At 33.0% G+C, this 5769-nt stretch overlaps 1 long non-coding RNA gene across 1 annotated transcript; it reads right to left on the minus strand.

The window, feature by feature from the left end:
- Positions 1-1147: 1147 nt before the first annotated feature.
- On the minus strand, positions 1148-5144 carry LOC123720198. The gene is made up of 2 exons (XR_006756044.1): positions 4995-5144; positions 1148-1748 (listed from the first exon to the last, which is right to left on the minus strand). It is a non-coding gene; the product is annotated as an uncharacterized LOC123720198 (long non-coding RNA).
- Positions 5145-5769: the final 625 nt, after the last annotated feature.

The raw sequence follows: 5769 nt of genomic DNA on the forward strand, positions 1-5769 counted from the left end.
AAGAGTATTGTTAGCAGACTGACGCCATCTTGGAGGAAAAACTTATGTCAGGCGAAGCAAAACCAGCGTTGACTCACCACAAACAGATTAGGGTAAAAAACCGCCTTCACCGGGTAAGGCGAGGACCTTTACTTCGTAATTCGCTCACTCCAGTGAGCTTCCGTCCTGCCCTTCAGGCGATTGACCACCCCGCAACGGCCCAATTCGAGGTTTGATTCTCACAGGAGACGCCCTGCGCTAGCCGCGCGATAAAACGCCAATCAAAAAAAATTCGTTGACTCACTTTTGTTTCGAGACTTCGTGCACAACGGACGTGTTACCCTCAGTAAATTTTAAAAGTACCTACATGTTCAAATTTTTTGTGTAAATTAAAATTTCGTGAGTGTTCTTTTGTTTTAAATTAAATCCGCTTCTGATGTCTAATAGTATTTTTATATATCTCGTTTCACAATTTCAATATTGATTACCTTACTTTAAGAAAACACTTTTTAAACGGATTGAAGCTATGTATTATTATTATTTACATAATTTTAAATACAAAATTTTCCGACGTTTCGCGTGCTTTACAGCATGCGTGGTCACGGTGACTGAAGACAAAAGGTCTTGAATGTCAAAAGTATCACAGCTGTAGAGAAAGTTGTATTATCTGTATTTATTTTCCCGGAGTTGATATCGACTAAAAGATGACGAGTTTTTGAAGAAATGACTCACGGTGTCCTCTATTTTACAGTCATTATCATTATCATCCTCTATTTTCAATGCATTTAAAAAGTGTTATATTATTGTGCAAAAGCTATGTTAACAAAATTTGGGTTATCATAAGTATCATAAAAATAAACGTTTTATTTGTACATTCAACCTCCGTTTTCTAGAAAAATTCAATATAGGGCCTCCGTGTTATAACTGGCAACCCTAAGCCTAGCGAGGTGCTGTGGTCTCGAGATAGCGCTTAGGCCGATCTTGGCACGCTCACGCCAATAACACCAACTTCTGTGACGATCAAGATTGCATCGGGATATTTGATTCTGAAAACGTGCTATACTACAATACATCTTATAAAACATGCTTTTTACTACTACATTCTATTTTGCACAAAAGAAATGACATCAGCTAATGCTGATATGTCCGAGATAAAAAAGATACAATATCCTTTCTCTCATCGTTTTTATATGTAAAGAAAACAAATTTGACAATTTATAAGTCACATTTAAAACTATAGAAGTGGTGCTATGTTTATTTAGTAAATTCCTTGAAATGCGTATCCACGTGATACGGACCGGTACGAAAACATAATATGAAGAATTCAGTGAAAACAATATTTTTTCGTACTAAATATGACATGATTGGCAATATTAAATATATCTTAACACGGACAAAGTCAAACTAAAATTGCCTTCGGAAGAGTGAACAAAAAATTTATATATTAAATTCGAGGCGAAGCATGAAGTTGCTAAAAGTTTGCCAGCAACAGCCAACAAAAACGTTGCCAGCAAACCGCTTTAACCAGGCCACAGAGGCGTGTAGGAATTGTTATAGATCCAAATTTTAGGATAAAAGTTTTTTTTAGGATTGAGGGACACATTTTTTTCTATACTTTATATGTAATAACTAAAAGCCTTTGCTATAGACATGATGCGGGTTGGCAGTAATAACTTCTTAGAGGATATTAGCTGGCTGATGTCACTTTGATGGAACGGGACATTGTCGTGCTGACTACCTCCTCACCTGATTTCTTTTCCATTCGGTTGCTGGGAGAAAACGGACGTGTGATAGTTGATCTTCCATTGATTGGTTTTCATAAACAACAACAATATTCGTAACAAAATTTATAGTTAATATTAGTTTATATTAATGTATTAATAATTATTTGGGTTGTTTTCAGTGAGGGTATTATATATATTGTTCGCGCTAAATCGGTGTCAATCAAAGAAGGATGACAATTGTCGATTTGACTTTGACACACGAACCGGAGATGTAGGTAGTGTCCCGGTGTATTTTTTTTTGATTCATCATTGAAGGATCCAGTGTTTGGAGTGAGATACGCCACCGTTGATGGTAAGTGCTAGTTTTAGTCTTATCGATAATTGGATTCCTTTTTGTATTATACTGACACGCGACAGCCACCGCATATTATTTCACCGAGGGAAGGGAGCATCCTGGATATAGCTTCCGGATACCCAGGCCCAGACATATATAATACCCTCACTGAAAACTTCGAATTGGGTTGTTTGGCAACCCAAAAATTAATATATGTGGTCACGTGTTGACAAGTCTAGTTCTGGATTAGATAATATTTTGCTACGATTTTAGTTGATTTTATGAAACATTTATTAATATTAATTAACCAGTTTTAAAAACCTTATTTGAACGCGATAGAAATAGTTGTTGAGTTAGTACTAATTTAGTTTTGGTTTTATATTATAATATTGATTACATTAAAAGTTACAGGATAATATGCCGCTAGCACAAACTCTTGTTGCCCGTGAGGCTTAAACAAATTACCCGAAATTAGGCTCGCACGAGTATTCAAGAACTATTATCGGGAAGTTTCAAGACATGTGGCTGCTAATAATTAATTAAAACATCAACTCGTGTTTAGAAGATTCAGGGATTGTTCAACTCCGCTTATTCAGTTTCAACATGGAATGTTCGAGGTAACAACACAAGGAACTTTGGTTATGTTATAGTGGAAGGCGCTCTAAAATAAAGGAGTATTATAGATGTAGAATAATGTATTAGGTATAGCTATATTGACAGTTTGTATTTAGGATAAAAAATGATATTAGGGGGATACTTCTAAATCAGTCGTACTGAATAAATTAAGTTATTTATAATTTTGGCCTAGCAAACCGTTTGGAACCTATTAAGTCACACCAATTGGGCTCCCGTTAGTATCATATCAATAGTTGATATAGCAACCTATGCTGTCAACTTCTTAGGATTAATAGTTAGTACAGTAATCTAACTTTGACATATTCATATCGTCAATATTTACAAACTCATTTTCATATATTTTCAGTGAAAAAAGTGGAATCCAAATATTCCTCAAAATCAGCCATAATCGAGGGCGTATGTTGAATATTATGGGATTGAACAGAACGAGAGAGGTCGGAGGGGCAGGTGTAATTTTATTACATAAATTTATAGTCTCAGCTACTTTTGGAAAAAAGGTGTGATCTTTGTATTTAAAATAAATACATGCATACACATACACTCTTTAGTAGTTTTAAGCCATCGTCCAGATATATAAAAACTTCGTAATCGTCGCCGTATCGCACACTCAGTGAGCCGTCAGTAATGGCGTAACTAATGCTGATCACCCACAGTCTATTAACCTCAATAAATTCATACTAAATTACACTTCGATCGAAGTTATTTTCGGTAATGCACTTTTCTTTACTTACTAATTTTCGCTAGATTAACTTTAGCTTACATAAAAATCCCAGATTTGAAATATAAGTCGTTTGGTTGGAGATAGATAATAATCAGGCGTAAATCGTGAAGATTAAATCTCGGAAAATTAGTAATTTTTTAAAGTAAAATGTGAAGAAAGTTAAACCCAAGTGATAATTATTCTTTTTTTTTAAATTTACTATATACTTTTAAACACAAATAATCTCAGACTTATTTACTTACCCTGGCTCAGCATTATGCTATGGAACACGTCTGCTCCACGGCATAATGCTGAGCCAGGGCCAGTTACAACCACAATACACACACACAGTACACGCTTCAAATGATTCTTATTCCTTCTTTTATCTGCATATTTTTTTATTGTTATTTAGTATGTGAGTTTCTGTGTATGTGTTTAGTTAGTAATACAAGTTATGTCTACGTCCATAATATGTTTTACTTCGATACGTAACTAAATAATTACTTCTAAAGTTTTTGAATTATAGCAATGATATAAAAAGATACAATGAATTATCAATTATTTATGCTTTTAAAAGTTATTAATTAACAAAACATTTATTTCAAAAAAACCTTTACTGAATCAGCTAGTTATAGATACAGTAAACTCGAATAAACGAAGCTTCTGAAAAGCAAAATATCTGTTGTGAAAATTAAGCACAGTTTTAAATGAACACGTACTTGAAATTGATAAAAACCGCAAAAACTTTATCAAGCTGAGTCCCGCAGGGCTTGTCACAAGTTTGAGACGGAGTGCATACATTATCTATTAAGGGTTTTATCCCAGTTAAAATTACGTTTGAATAAATAAACGACTTACGAAACTTAGAGTGTTTTTAACTGCTTAAGCAGTGATGAGTTTCTTGGGAGTATTTACGAACGGGTATATACACAATGGGTTACTTAATGTCTTAAGTAGTTTCAGACTAAAATTAATTTAATTTTTTTTTTACTTTTTGTGATAAATCAGACTATTAGATGAAATACCAATCGTCATATAAAAAGTTGCGAGTGTTTAATTTACACTTAGACTTTTTCCATACAAGACCTACGCTAAAACGTCCTAAACAATATATTTCAACACAGGTAGATATCAAAAATCGTCGTTTACTTTGTATTAAAAGTATAAAAAGTAAGGATTTGGCAAGCGATGGTATTACTTTCGGCACACAATGACAGATTTTGAGTCACATTTGCGCCCTCTTGGCACCAGTCCACGTTTTCCACGAATCTGTTCCTAGCGAGTTTATTGCTATCTACATAAAACTACTCACACCCGGAATAAATGCAATTCTAATCTTTACACGTGTTATGAATAAAGACAATTATGAGTTAGAGCAACTGTTTTTGCAATATTCTTTTTTATGTTTCATTGTTAATCTAATTTAGATCTTATTTTTCACTGATGAAAACACATAACATTTCACTTATAGTCAAAGTTGGAATGTCATAATATTACTTTCGTGCACTGAACTGAAGTGTAAATGTTTACTAAACTTTAACATATACACAAATCTATGTACTTTGGTCTTTGGTCATAGAATTCTTAATTTGAATAAATTTACAAACCAAAATCAACTTACTGAATTAATAATATACTCTTTTTTTGGAGCGTATTGGATTCTATTCTCCAGGATATGTGAAATGTGGCTTAACGTCAATAAATTCCTTAACAATCATTCAAGAATTCACACGCAAATACTTGCAATTTCTCAGTTAATTTCCATCTCAAACTTTAATTAAATTTTAATCAACTAATCGAACAACGCTATTACGCTGCAATTTAACTTGCGTTTTATGCGTTTAAGTAAAACGTCGAATTAAGGTACATTTAGTATACTAGATAGCATTTCAGCAATTTTTTCTTCATCAAATCTGTTGGTCTGTAATAAAATGTTTTATATTTCTTGTTCTGTATGCTTTAGACATACTTATGGTTTTCGTTTATTTTATAATTCGTTTGTTAAACTATTCTTGAATGCGGTTTTTAGTAAAATAAATATAATACGACTCAAGAAAAACACTTTTTGAACGGATTAAAGCTATGTATTATTATTAAAACTTATAGTTATTGACATAATTCTAAATTTCAATTTTTTCCGACGTTTCGCGTACTTTTCAGTGTGCGTGGTCACCGTGACCAAAAAGTGTTTTTCTTAATGTGTAAAAGCTATCTTAACAAAAGACAATACTATGTGCAACAGTATGGACTGGAAAAATTTAAACAAAATTCGACACTTACAGTGACCACGCACACTGAAAAGTACGCGAAACGTCGTAAAAAATTGAAATTTAGAATTATGTAAATAACTATAAGTTTTAATAATAATACATAGCTTTAATCCGTTCAAAAAGTGT

Source organism: Pieris brassicae, chromosome 2 (assembly GCF_905147105.1).
Source record: "Pieris brassicae chromosome 2, ilPieBrab1.1, whole genome shotgun sequence".
Classification (NCBI taxonomy): Eukaryota; Metazoa; Arthropoda; class Insecta; order Lepidoptera; family Pieridae; genus Pieris; species Pieris brassicae.